Below are 15707 nucleotides of genomic sequence, written 5' to 3'. Positions count from 1 at the left end.
GTTTGCATTTCCTAACAAATGGGGCAATGTCATTTTTTCTGATGGAGGCATAGAATTCCATTGTGTATATATACCACATTTTCTTGATCCATTCATATACTGAGGGGCATCTAGGTTGGTTCCATATCTTAGCTATACTAAATATTGCTGCAGTATACATAGTCGTCCTGGTAGCTTTAGTGTGGTCTTGTTTGTAAACATTTGGGTAAATGCCCAAAAGTCGGATTGCTGGGTCATAGGGGAGCCACTAATGCTTTCCATTTCAAATTTTTAGAAATCTTTACTGATCCAATGTCATGAAATTTTACATAATATTTTATAGGTTTTTACGTCTCACATTAAGTTTGATAAACATTTTTTATTTTAAATTTTTGTACAAGGATTCAGTTAGTAGTCTAAGGTCATTCCTTAAATCTAGAGAGGCAATAGTACCAGTACATCCATTTAAGATTCTATTTTTATTTCATGAAGTGTTGGCATCCTTTTCAATATCTATTGACTATAAAACTACGAATTTATTTTTGACAAATCTGTTACATTCTTCTGTGTATCTGTTCTTATAGTAGAGCTATGTTGTCTTTACTACTGAATATATAACATTCAAATATAATTTGAGCGCTCAAGCTACACCATTTTACAAGATTGTTCTGACTGACCTGTATTTCTTGAATGTACATACCATTTTTTTGAGCAATTGGACCAATATTCTACAGAGATATCTGTGTGTTTGATAGTCACTCATATTTTGCACCTTGTAAAACATAAAACCGGAAATATTATATATAGAAAAATGTGTATAGAGAATGCTTGAAACAACTAAAATTAATTTAGGAATGAGTTAAGATTTAGATAAGTCTATATCATAATATAACTGAATGATAACTAATTGAGCTGTACAACAGAGGAGAGTGAGAGGGGATAGAATGATGGAACACATAGGAGTTTTATGTCATTATTATTGTGTTTCAAAAAGCAAAAAGATTTCAGAGAAGAGAACAAGGAAAATAATCAAAGCGTACTGAATCAAGTTCCTTTTTAATCCATCTAATAGTTTGGACTGAATGCCAGAGAACATGGAAAAAAATAAAATAGAAAATAAAGCATTGTATAGACCTGTTACAATGTAAAGAAACTGTAATAAGAATATAATAATTAAATTCCAAAAAATAAGAGAAAGAATAGGTAAACGCTAAAGGGAAAAAGAATTAAGAGTGAAAAGAAGCAAAGTAAAACCTTTATCAATAACAAATACAAGAGTTTGGAAGTGGAAAGACAGTGGAAATATTCTAAATAAAAATAACATAATAAAAATTGCTAACATGGATAGATGATGGATCACATTTTATCATATATAATTTTGAAAAAAACATACTAAGAATGAAAATTTAAAAGTCATAATTTAAAACACTACTTAGATTATAACTAGACAGTATAGCTAAGTGTCAAAATATTGGCCTAGCATACGTGAAGCAATCGTGTAATCTCCCATGCATTACAAAGTACACACAAAGCACACACACACACACACAAAAGCACATACACACACAACACATACACACATTTGGAATATTGCTATTATCATATTATACAGAGGAAATTATCACAAATAGTAAAAGTATGTTAATACATGAAATCATAATATTTCTCTTACTATATAACAGTTTAGTAGAAATAATATAGTCACAATATACTTGGATTCTTATTGATTAAGTAAATTGAAAATTAAGACATAGAAAATATGAGAACCTCTGTAAACAAGTTTTAAATAATAAACATTTTGAAACATGCATCCTTTTATTTTGACAAAATATTGATGTTACTGGTGTTGTAACTAAAGATTTGAATATGATAACCAGGTGTCAATATCTTGCAAGCGATTTATATATTTCTAAACATTTCCCTCTGTATATTTTTAGAATAAGGTCTCATAGTTTCTCTGGCTCTCCCAAATCACAAACCCAATTTGCACTTCCCACCATAGCTAGAAAATGGAAGCCACAAATCACCATGCCCAGCTCAAACTTTTATTTTTATTCAAGTACTAATATTTACAAAAAGTGACTAGGTAATGAATACTTTCATAATAAATTATAGGCTTCTTGAAATTACAGTATTTGTTACATGGACAAATATGTTTAGAACTATAAGAAAATAAATTTGTTTACATTCACCAACCATATAATAATTAAGAAAATAATTTTAAATATTCACATGTTAAATATTTTATTTTTGGGGGGGGGGTCCAGTCGTGGGGCCTGAACTCCGGGCCTAGGCACTGTCCTTTAGCTCTTCAGTACAAGGCTAGCACTCTACAGCGCCACTTCCGGTTTTTTTTTTCTTTTTGCTTATGTGGTGCTGAGGAATCGAACCCAGGGCCTCAGGCATGCAAGGCAAGCGCTCTACCACTGAGCCAACTTCCCAGCCCTGTTAAATATTTTAAAAGAAAATATATTTGTCAGAATAATTTACATGTATAAAAACATGTAAAATTAAATTAACTAATCCTACAAATCTGAAAAAAGAATTACCCTAAACAAACAAATGAAAATAAGTAATTAATTCAAAATTGAAAATTTAGAAAATAAAATGAAGTGTGCTCTTGATTTGACTTAAGTCACTGTAAACCCTCTCTACATCAATTTCGTAATAAAATACGTGTGAACAAAGAAAGCAAAAATACCCATTAATCAATAGCAACAGCAAAAACGTCAGTAGTTCTTTTTTTTTTTGAGTGTAAAAAAAATTGCTGAAGGATATAACAATGTTCCTTCCATACGAAAGGTACTCATTACCTTACTTAGGTAACTGTAACCCCTCTGTACATTACCTTTATGATAAAATTAAATTGAAATTAAAAATAAACCAAACAATATATCAATTAAGAAGTCTTAGAAGCCATTGGTTAAAAACTTTGTAAAACACTGCCTTAAGTACCCAAGGAATATACTGTGATGTTACTATTTATATAGTTAAATTTCACCAGAGAAACAAAATGTTTAAAAACTGTTACAAAGTAAAGTAATAAATCAGAATATATTACTAACAATACTAATCATAAAATGAATTTATAGTGGTAGTCAAAGATGTAAGAAATGAGGCAATTTGCTGTTCATTTGTATTTAATAATTGAGAAAGAATTTTCTATGTCTTTTTAAATACATCTTAAGCTTAAGGAAGAAACTATTCTGTCACATTATATGATAATCAGATAAAGCTGATATTTTAGCAAAGAACAGATTGTATTAAGCTTTTGGATATTAATATATATACTTCTTTTAGTTGTCGGAAATTGTGGGGATTTCAGCTTGGGGTATTGTTCTTGCTAGGCTGGTGTCATATCAGTGGTTAATTTAAGATAGGGGTTTCCTTTCCACAAGAACATGCACCTGATCTTCCTTTTACCCTTCCCATCATCAATGGCATCAGAATTGCACACCAATTACTCTAGAATCCTACCTTGGCTGGCCTGGATTCTTCAGTCCTTCCAATCTTAGCATCTAGATAATGCAGGATGATGGAAATGATCCAATGCACCCAGCTATAGATTGAAAAGGACGTCCACTAAACTTTTGGCCTGGGTTCTCTTTTCATGCCTCCTATGTAGTTAAGAGTACATATGGGCCCCCGTGGTGCCAAGGAGTAACAGTATTTTTAAAGCAATTAGACATATATATGACTTAGGTTTGGATTACCTCAGAAAAAGAATAAAAGAGCAGTGAAGCATAGAGGACAGGCAGAATTTTATCTAGTTACTCAGAGGCTGAATAAGATTAGCTAGCTAATCAGGAGGGTGAAATCTGAAGACCACTGTTCCAAGCCAGTCCAATCATGAAAATACATGTGATTATCTCCAAAAAACCCGAAATGGAGCAGTGGTTCAACTGGTAGACCAATATCCTTAGGCACAGAAGATTAGGAATAGTGCCCAGGCACTATCAAGCTTCAACAATAATGAATGCACGCTTGAGCACAAGCACAAGTGTGTGTGCATACTCGCACTAGCGTGCACAGACACACACACACATACACACACACACACACACACACACACACACACAAATGAGTATTTCAATGTGAAGTTCTTTATTTTATCCCTTGCTGTACTTTATTTCCCTGTATTAGTTCAAAAATTAACAAAATCAGGTAAGCATCTAATTACATACAACTTATGTTTCTCTAAATTCTACTCTCTTTTTGGAAGCCTGCTTTTATTTGACCCAAAAGTAAATTATTCAGGAGGTCAATTCATCTGTCTCAACTTTATAGTGTTAAATGTTTGTGTAGATTCCTCCTAGTAATATGATTTTATGAAATCCTGCATCAAGCATCATATTTCTTTCACGAGAAAGGGGTTCTCTGTCAAACAATTAATAATAGATTTTTCTCCTCCTGGAAAGCATCCGTAGTATTATTATCTTCATATAATTCATGAACTGTCTGTGTATGCCAAAGACTGCTGTGAAAATAAAAAGACACTTCTCATTGCTTAGCTTTCGTAAAGCATTCATAGATATGAAGGTGTTTAAATATTACTGGAATTGCTTTGGGCTAAATAATGTTCACCTTGATTATCTTGAGAAAGAAGAATTGGTTTCTCAGCACAATAGGTAAGAACGTGAGTGAAAGAAACAAAAGTAAAAGTGAAGAACAACTCAACACATACATACAAATGAAACAAAACAAATGAAAAAAAATTAATTCAGTACTCAAGAACCTGCAGGAAATGCAGAGATTTAAAAAAAAAACAGCTATGATAAGCTTATGAAAATCCTGACTATATGGGAGTCCACTGTTGTGAGGATATTGGTTAAATCCCAGACTGGACAGAAAAATCTGTACACAATACCAGGCACCTGTTATTCTAAATTCTAGGAATAATAACATCAAGTGGACTGAGGCCACCATCATTCACAAGTAGGAAGCTAGATTCTATCTGAAAATTAATCAGGATAACTTATGGCTAGGGGCATGACAAAGTGGTAAGAACACCCATTTAGGAGACACAAGACACTCAATTCAAACTCTAATATTATGGGTATTAAATAATTGGAATAATTGTAACATTTGAGTATTTCAGTGGAGAAAAATCCATGAGATAGAGTAAACCCATGTTGCAATGCTTTCTACTTAAGTGATAATGTTATGTGGTACTCCAGACATAACAGAGTTACCTTGCAAATGAGCGTGGATGTGCATTTGCGTGATAGAGATACTCTACTTACACAGGTGTAAATTAAATAGATATTTTTGGGTAGATTGTATTTCTTGAACTAAGAGGCTGGGTGATGTTCCTTATCTTTTTCTCTCAAGGCTATCACTCTACTACTTTGAGCCACAGTTCCAATTCTGATTTTCTGTTGGTTGTTTGGAGATGAGAGGCTCATGGATTTTCCTGCCCAGGATGGCTTCAAACCATGATCGTCAGAGCTCAGCATCCCGAGTAAGCAGGATTCCATGCATGAGCCATCTATATTTTTAATAATTTAGTAAATTGTACAGTTACAGAAGTTATAAATTTTCATTATAACCTGTATAATATATATGTGTGTATGTGTATATCAATGCATACGGATAGAAACATTTTAACATATTTTTTGTATCTATAGTAGATTTATGAAATCATTCATTGTTATATAATTAAATGGAAACAAAAGTTATTGAGGAGCAAAACAAAGGGAATTATCACATGTTTCTTGTTGTTAAATGGAATATGAATTCCGAGAATCAGTTTGGGGAAACAATCTTTAACAAAATGGATAATGGCTATTAATTCCAATCGATTCATTTGCCCATATTGTGCATCCTCATACATGAATGTCAAAATCAAATCACACTTTTTTGCCTTGGTATTTAAATCACCAGTTATAATACAGGGCATAGATGAAGTAATCAAATAAAGTTTAAAATAATAATAAGTGATGCTATGAGTTAGAGCTGAAAATGATTTTAAATATGATAATAGCTAAATACATTGCATATTTCTTATTTTACTCTATTGTCATGTCCCTCATTCCCACATTAGGAAACTAGATAGAAGGTTCTATCTAAATTATTTGTACAATTATGAAAAATGTATTGAAAGAATATGGACACAGTGTGGTTTTAGTCTATTGAGACTTGTAGTAGGTAGTGTGTTTTTAAGGACTTGCAAAACGTTGTGATGGAGATAAAGCGAGAGATGTGCTTATTCGGGAAATTTGGCTGGAGCATTGCTCCCAGAAAGAGAGTGATGAGTTCTTCCAGAAGGATACAGTAAAATCACTTTCACAAACATGTTCACTGCTGCACTATTCACCGTAACCAAGTTATGGAAAAATCCCAGATGCCCTTTGATGGAGGGATGGTTGGAGAAATTGTGCACATATACATAATTGTATTGCACCCATCCATTATGAAGATTGTTACATCATTTGCAAAGAAATGGATAGATCTAAAAATATGTTAAGTAAATAAAATCAGAACCAAACACACAAAGGACCCATGTTCTGTCGCGTATTTGGAAGATGGAACTTTATGCAAGTTTACACAACAGTATTGACAAAAGCATGCTATTTGCAGAAGAGTATTTAAACGATGAAATTTCTTATAAAATTGACCTTTTAATCCAACGAAATAAATATCACAAAACTGTCACTTGGAAGATGTGTGGGGAAGTCAAAGGGAAGGAATAAAGAGAGTTATGGAGGAAGAGTGTGAAAGCATAATATTCAATACAGATAGTATGCAACTAGAAATAATAAATGTGGGGTCAGATTTGGAAGGGTATGTGAAAGTTATGAAAAATCCATTGTACTTATAAACTGATTTGTTGAATTGAAATTCCCTCATACAACTATTTAATATAAATATAATTAAACACAATAGAGACATCTGATCTTAAGCTACGTTCTCTTACACCATGAGCCAATATAATGGTTTCCTCCTCAGAAATTTTCTTTGCAGGTATTTTCCTCATAATGACAGAAAAGTGAACAACTCAATAAATATCAATACATCACATTGCATATCCTAAGTAGACACAATATAAAAATCACAGTAAAAATGTTCGAATTCATCACATGATAAAATATCAGGTAGAAAGTATCAAATGCTGATTATTTTTCCAAGTACTATACTTGTGGTATCTAATTTTCTCTGCCCAATAATCCATAAAGTGAAACTGCTTCTATTTTTATTTTTCAGATGATGATAATGAAGTCTTCAGAGTTAGAATTACTACTACAACATTGCACACATTGTAAGTGTTAGGCTGTGGCCCATTCCCACCATATCAAATAACCTCATTCTATTTTATGACTAAAATACCAGTACTTAGTCTACTAATTCTAGGCAAATTTCCCAAAATTATTGTGCACACTCTAATAATATTTCACTTTATCTTTGTTAGAAAGTAGGTAACTAAACTGGAGGCCGGTGGCTCCTGCCTGTAATCCTACCTACTCAGGAGGCTTAGGTCTGAAGATCCCAGTTCAAAGCCAGCTCAGGCAGTCAAGTTCGTGAGACTCTTATCTCTGATAAACCTCTAGTAAATCGGAAGTGGCACTGTGGCTCAAGCAGTAGAGTGCTTGCCTTGAGTGGAAGAGTGCAGGGACAGTGCCCAAGCCCAGAGTTCAAGCGCCACGACAGACCAAGAAAAAAGAAAAATAGATTAAAAAAAGAAAATAGGTAACTGTAATATGAAACTCCAAGTCCGTAATAAATTTATACCTCCCTGGTGAAAGGAACTGCTAAAGTATAACATTCTTGAATTCTAGCTCAAAATAGTAGAAATCATATTCTATCCCATGACACAACACTGCACTGCCTTGGGACCCCATCTCTGTTTAAAACAGTCATACTGAAAGAATGACCTGCCCAATTACTGATGGAAACAGACTGCAGGCCTTATGGACCAATAATTTCCACATTTTGGCTCAACAAAGTTGTTTACCATTGGAAGCATTCTGATTGCATTTTATACCCAACATTTTGAGAGAAATGTACTACTTTAAAATGTTTAAAGGAAAGACTGATATAAAAATCACCTTTGACACCAGATAAATATTTTACCGTTCATATACCTAAAAATGCAGTCTGACCTGTGATTAATGTAAGGAAAGAGAGGTTAAAAATCATAGGGAAGGGGTGACACTCTCCAAAAAGATATGTACTTAATACGTGATTTAACTGAAACCCCTCTGTACAATAAAACTCCTCTTTACAAGAAAAATTATTTTTTAAAAAATTAAAAATTCATATATACCAAGACCTAAGCATGAATTAAAGACCCTCCAACTTGTAAACACAATTGTTTTAAAAAGACATCAACACTACTGCATTTTTAATTCCTTATAATAATGATCATGATAATGAAAAACTATTAACACTTGAAAATAACTTATTTTCATTTTTTAGCTTTTTTTGTTTAATTTTTTTTATTAATATTGTACAGAGGGGTTACAATAACATGGGCAAGATAATGAGCACCTTTCTTATCAAGCATTGTAGCCTCCTCCTTTGTTTCCCCTACCCATCCCTTCCCATCCTCCCCCTGCACCCCTCACCAAACCCTTCCCGTCCCTCCCAAAGTTGTAAAGTTCATTTTCTACATAACGACTTGTACTTCTCATTGCTGCAAGGGTCCACCTGTATCCCTATTTTTGAACGAATTGTTTTTCCCCTTCCCCTCCACAAATTTTACCGACATCAAATACAGTGAAAGAACAGGTTTTACTGTGGGGGAGGGATGTACAAAGCAACAAAGAAATAATTGTATAAATGTGTTAGAATCAATCGCATGAATGAAAAAAAAACATTTGAATACATATTTTAAGGTTAATTTCCCTAATATCACCTTATTTGACCTTTTCTGCTTGACTCAGACATCTGCTAGATATTGCAAATAAGGGAAACCATGGGACCTATGTTTCTTTGGGCTTGGCTTACTTCACTTAATATAATTTTTTCCAAGTCTTTCCATTTCAATATAATAATGGCTGTACATGACAAACGTACAGCCAGCATTATACTTAATGGTGAAAAAATAAACCATTTCCTCTTCACTCAGGAACAAGACAAGGATGTCCATTCTCTCCACTTCTCTTCAATCTAGTATTAGAATGCCTAGCTACAGCAATAAGGCAAGATGCAAACATCAAGGGGATCCAAATAGGGAAAGCAGAAGTAAAACTCTCCCTTTTTGGAGATGACATGATCTTGTATTTAAAGAATCCTATAGACTCCACTCCCAAATTACTCAAGCTGATTCAAAACTTTGGCAAAGTAGTAGGGTATAAAATTATCCCCCCAAATCAATAGCTTTTCTGTATGCCAACAATGAGAAAAGTGTGTCTGAAATGAAGAAAACAACTCCATTTGTAACAGCTCCACAAAAAATAAAATACGTAGGACTTAACTTAACCAAAGAAGTGAAGGACCTCTATGATGAAACCTTTAAAAACTTGAAAAAGGATATCAAAACAGAACTTAGGAAATGGCAAAAACTCCCATGCTCCTGGATTGGAAAGATCATCATCATGAAAATGGCAATTCTTCCCAAGGCTATCTACAATTTCAATGCGATACCTATCAAAATTCCAACCACATTCTTCAAGGTAACAGAAGAGGCAATCCAAAAATTCATATGGAACAATGAAAGACCCCGAATAGCAAAAACGTTCCTCAACAGAAAGAACACTGCTGGAGGAATATCAATACCAAATTTCAAACTCTACTATAAAGCCATAGTAATCAAAACATCATGGTACTGGCACAAGAACAGACCTCACGAGCAATGGAATAGAATTGAAAACCCAGAAATGAATCTACAGACCTATAGCCATGTAATCTTGAATAAGGGAGCTAAAAAAAATAGAATAGAAGAAAGACAACCTCTTCAGTAAATGGTGCTGGCAAAATTGGTTAACTATTTGTAGAAAACTAAAGCTAGTTCCTTATATATCACCCTGCACCAGAATCAACTCCAAATGGATCAAAGACCTTGGGGTCAAAACAGACACTCTGAAAACATTAAAAGATGGAATAGGCGAAACCCTAGGACTCCTTGGCGCAGGCCGAAATTTTCTTAATACAGACCCAGGAACACAACAAATCAAAGAAAAGTTGAACAAATAGGATTGCATGAAGTTGCAGAGCTTCTGCATGGCAAAGGACATAGCTAGCAAGATCAATAGAAAACCCACAGATTGGGAGAAGATCTTCACTAGCCATACACCGAACCAGGGTCTCATAACTTAAGTATACTTGGAACTCAAAAAATTAAATCCCCCAGCAACAAATCCTCAAAGAAACAACTGCCCAATAAGTAAGTGGGCTAAAGACTTAAAGAGAAACTTCTCTGAAGAGGAAAGAAGAATGGCCAATTGACACATGAAGAACTGCTCAACCTCCCTAGCCATAAAAGAAATGCAAATCAAAATAACATTTAGATACCACTTCACCCCAGTTGGAATGGCAAAAATCAACAACTCTAATAACTTATTTTGTTGAGAGTAGGACACAAAACACAAGATTAATCTTAATCATTTTAAAAGACCTTTATTTATACTACAAATTCACTCTTATAACTATAAAGATTCTAAAACTAACTGAAGTGCATAGACACAATGGAAATAATTTAACTTTATCATCTACATTCAAAGGACTGTGTTAATAGAAAAGAGTTATACTAATAATTAGCTTACCAAATTCACTTACATTCTTTTATTCTATTTCATTTAGTTTCATAAAAACTGGCTTTTCATAAAATGATGCATAAAAAGCCTATATACCCACTTACATTTTCATATCTTAATATTTATTTCAGAAATGTCTTTAGCTGCATAGTCAATGAACTGAAATAATACTTAAATATACAAAGGCTTTTCAGAAATTGCAAGACTCTCTCTGGGATGTTATTTTTATTGGAAAAGATATTCAAAAAGCTCTATTTGTTAAAGTTGTGATATTTACTCCCACAAAACAGTCATTAGTGAAGTTCCCTTTGCAACTTTTACAAACTTTTGTTTGTACAAAACAACTTCACATATATTCACAATCTGGAGATGACACATGATTTTGTTTGTTTATGAAAGGAATATCTAACAAGCATAACTACAATACTTATTTTCAGTCAATAAGATGGAGTATTCAAACGTAATATGGGATTGATTATCTCTTAGTGAGAAGAGATATGATCTTACAATGAAAGTTATTTTCAATAGAAATCCGGAAAGAGTTTATTCACCTTGGATTTCACAGGAATAACCAGAAAGTAATACTTGTTTGGTCAAGTCAGTCAAACTTACTTCATGAGTGTAACTTAAATTTATAACCCATATAAGATCCCAGATACATATTTTGTACTGACAGTCATCATATAGTAATAACTTACTACCTAATTATTTCTGTATCTTCTAACCTAACATATAAGAGCTGAAAGCAGTCTCTTTTATATAACTTAATGTTGTAAATGCTTTGGTTATGATGATGTTATTATTTGACAAATAAAATGTACAGAAGGGTGGTTCCAATGAAATGACATGACAGAACACTGATAAATAAAAACATTACAACATTTAACTCTTTTCAGCCTCACCCTGTCCACATTGGCAAGTAACATTGCAACAGCACATGCACACATATACACAACACACATGTGCGCACATGTACACACACATACATGCATGAAAAATTCAGGGTTTATTGTACAAAAAAGTTTAAATAAAATATTAGTGATTAGGAGAAATGATAATTTGCCTTATTACAAAATAATACATAATCTAGTCACCACAGGTTTTACATTTTACCTACCTCTCCACATGTGACCACTTAATTTATTTCTAATTAATTAATTACCTAAATAATTAATTCATTTCTTTGGTGCTAATACTATGGCTTGAACTCAGGGTCTGGCCCTGAGCCAGAATTTGTTATTTTGTTTTGTTTTAGTTTTCTTCAAGGCAAGCATTTTTCTGCTTGTACCACAGCTCCATTTCTAGCTTTTGCTGGTTACTTTCAAATCAGAGTCTAATGGATTTTTTTTCTTAGTCTGGTTTCAAATCACAATCCTCAGATTTCATCTTTCGTATTAGCTAGGATTAAAGACATGAGTCATCAGTGTGGCTTCTACTTTTTTCTCTATACTTATGTAATGCACACATTTAGATAGTAATTTGAAACTGAAAGTATGAAAGCAAGATGTACAGTGATGATATTCTTGTCAGAAATTCAAGTTAGTAATGTAAAGTTCTTCTTAATACCATACACAAAAATACCATGATATAATGTAAGAGAAGTCATTATTGAATATATGAGCTTAGGAGCTTTCTAATAGATCCATTATTTATTGTTACCCAACATTAGAAAAAAAATGTATAATGTAGTAGTAAAATGGAAGTCCTTTGCATGACTACTTAAATTCCTTGTTTTTTTAACGACACTTGATTTCATCTAAATAAGTAGGCCTGTCTATTGTCTTCATGTGATTTTGATGATTGAAAGTGCTTAATGAGAAGTTAAAATGTATTAGTAGTCCTTTGCTATTAATTCTCACTTTTTCTTCTTGGAGTATATAATGTTCAAAGCAATAGTTCAGAATCAGCACAAAAAAAAAAAAGTTCAGAATCATGCTTCCACTTACACTGGAAGCATGATTGGCCTGACTTCTCTAGCTGCTTTCCTAGCCTGGACCTATTCCTTCACTGTACAGGAAAAGTGGGATTCAATTGATTTCAGTCAGATCTGTTACTAGAATTATCAAGGATTTAGATTCTTATCTGTAATTTGGTCAAAGATGTTTCTCTCTATGTAGGCTACTAAAAATGTATTTACTAATTTCAAGTAAATACATACTTTCTATTCCCATCATTTAAAAAAAATTTTTTTGCTTGCTCAATAAATTGATCAGAGGCATGGATTTTGTTGCTAACTAGGTCATTGCACATCTCTCTTCCTCTCTCCTTCATGGTTCTCATAGATAATATGATTGCTCCATAATTATCCTAATTTATTTTGCTTTTATATTTTTGGTTGCATCATTTCATTTTCTGCTCTGCCATTCCCCAAATCATTTATACAGAAGGCATTATTTCATACTTTCTCATTCCTAGAAGGAGCTGCACATGAAGACACCACTGGTCCTCATTTTCAGTCTTTACCTTTGAATACGGTGTAACATCTTTCCTCTGCTCTCCATCAATTCCCTACACCCTAGTTAGAATAATTTTGAATAGTAAAAATGGAAAAAGAGAAAATAAATCATGGTTAAAAATATAAGCAAGAATTCACCAGATATTTCTGACCAGTTCTACCAATGTGAATTATTAGGGAAATACATGGACACCTCATTCCCACTGGGAAATACATGGACACCTCATTCCCACTGGTATCAAAGTCTCTGGTTAGGCAATTCTGATGAAGATGAAGAAAAGGATGAAAAAGTAAGGAATGGTATCAATTACAAGAAAAAAATGGAGAAGGATCCAAACAAATTTCTTTGGGCTGCTGAAAATGATCGGCTTACTACAGTGAGGAGACTACTTCAAAATGGCCACTCATGTGAATACTAGAGATGACAATGTGTATACCCTCTTCACCGGGAAGCCTACAGTGGACACTTAGACATTATCTGTGAGTTGGTGGCTCAAGAGGAACATACAATAACTGTAGATGCCTGGACACCTCTGCACAGTGCATATATGTTGAATAATACCAGAGTGGCTTCTTTTTTACTTCATCATGATGCAGATACCAATGACAAAACTAAAGGCCTCTTGTCCCCCTTGCTGCTGAGAATTGAGATAGCAAAGATATTCTGGATCTCCTCCTGTTGAACCATTATGTCAATCCAGGCCTGAAGAACAACTTGGAAGAAACTGCATTTGATATTGCCAAAAGGATAAATATGTATCACTACCGCTTGGAAGTTGTGGAAGGCTTTACGAATTGTTCTTCTAAGTTCTAATAGTTCAGTTAAGTTTCTTAAATTTCAAAAATGCCAATCCGTCCTTTGTGTCCATACAAAATATTTTCACAATACAAATAACAGCAATCAATATCTTGTTTTGTGGGGGGTTTTTTTGGTCAGTCGTGGGGCTTGAACTCTAGGCTTGGGCTCTATCCCTGCACTCTTCAGCTCAAGGAGAGCTCTCTAGCGCTTGAGCCACAGCTCCACATCTGGTTTTCTAGTGGTTTATTTGAGAAAAGAGTCTTATGGACTCTCCTGCCCGTGCTTTTAACTGTGATGCTCAGATTTCAGTCTCCTGAGTAGCTAGGATTATAGGCGTGAGCCTCCAGCGCCCAGCAACAGCGATATCTTACTGTAAAAATTCATGGATTCCGTGGAATTCTTCCAAGTGAATTGCCTGCCTTTGATGTCAAAATGTATTCAAGAGTTTTTGTATACATCTATAATGAGTTCTGCAGAGTGTGTGATTTCTTAATCAGAAAGAATTTTCTTACCTGTTGAAATCAGTAGTACAGAAACTAAAGTATTTCTGATGCTTGGCTGGAAAAGTATATTTTAAAATATTCTACATTCTATGTTTGTATAATGCCTATAATCTCTTTTATCCTCTCCTAGGTATACTCTGAATTCTACATTGTTTTATAATATATAGGTTCATTATTGTGTCCTTTCAGATTGCATTCCATATAGAAACAGTTTAAGATTCCTTTTTTTCCTAGGTCCTTATAGTATTACATTTCTTTGGGATAAAATGTCAAAGTTGTATAATTTCAAAAGTTTTGTAAAGTTTATGCTACATAAAGGCTTTTCTAGTGTGAAGATTTAATACACTGATGTCAAACTAACTTTTAATTATATGAATTACGTGTATTGATACACTTGTAATTTTGTAATCAAGTTTTTAATAACTTTTTTCATTTCTTGTATCTGTAGAATGAAAAATATGGAATATTCACAAATTTTCATATCATCCTTGTGCAAGTGCCATGTTAATCTCTGTATTTTAATTTGGGTATATGTGCTACAGAAGCATGTAGTATCCTCTAAATTTAAGTAGTTAATGAGTCAAACTTTATACAGGCGTATATCCTTGGTTGCCTAACAATGCTATTGATCTTATTTCCCTAAAATTCTGTGAATATTGGAAAAAAATTATGTTGTTCAGTCGATTGCTCACATACGCAATTTTTTTATCCGTGACAATTTTAAGTCTTTTTAATGTGGGATTTAATCGTACTTTCAAGTATTTATATATAGGTCCAAAGGTGATGGCTTTTTCAAGTACTTATTTATCCAACTGAGCATTGTGGAGCTAATGGATTCAAAGTAAGCCTTGCGTAAGAGCTCCTTCTAAACTTCTACAACTGAAATTTTCCAAATGAGGTCTTATTGACACAAATGTTTACCTGGTCCTTTACTCTTCTTCCCTGTAGGAACAGACCAACCAGAATATCTTACCCTGAGAGTATAGATTATATTACTTGAACAAAATTAATCTTAGTTACAAGGTATCATAGAGAGAGGAACAGTTCAGACAGAACTTTTCATACTAAAATATAATTAATCAAAATATAATTGTTTATAATACCTACCATTTCAAAAGTAGCTAAAGCCAAGAAGGTGAAAAAATTGTTCATATGCATGATGACCTAATGTCCTGGCCTGTCTATCATCCAACCAGGCAGGAACTTACACTGCTGCCTTTCTATAACCAAATATTTTCATAGTTGCAGGAGGAGTCCATATGTTTCTCCTCAATATT

General features: G+C 33.5%; 1 pseudogene; it reads right to left on the bottom strand.

Moving 5' to 3' along the window:
• Positions 1-14882: 14882 nt before the first annotated feature.
• On the bottom strand, positions 14883-14978 carry LOC122098198 (annotated as a pseudogene).
• Between the last annotated feature and the right edge of the window lie 729 nt (positions 14979-15707).

This window comes from Dipodomys spectabilis, unplaced genomic scaffold, assembly GCF_019054845.1.
Source record: "Dipodomys spectabilis isolate Male_0828 unplaced genomic scaffold, ASM1905484v1 ptg000463l, whole genome shotgun sequence".
Classification (NCBI taxonomy): domain Eukaryota; kingdom Metazoa; phylum Chordata; class Mammalia; order Rodentia; family Heteromyidae; genus Dipodomys; species Dipodomys spectabilis.
Note: the sequence above shows the minus strand (reverse complement) of the source record. Positions and strands in the feature narration are given on the sequence as shown.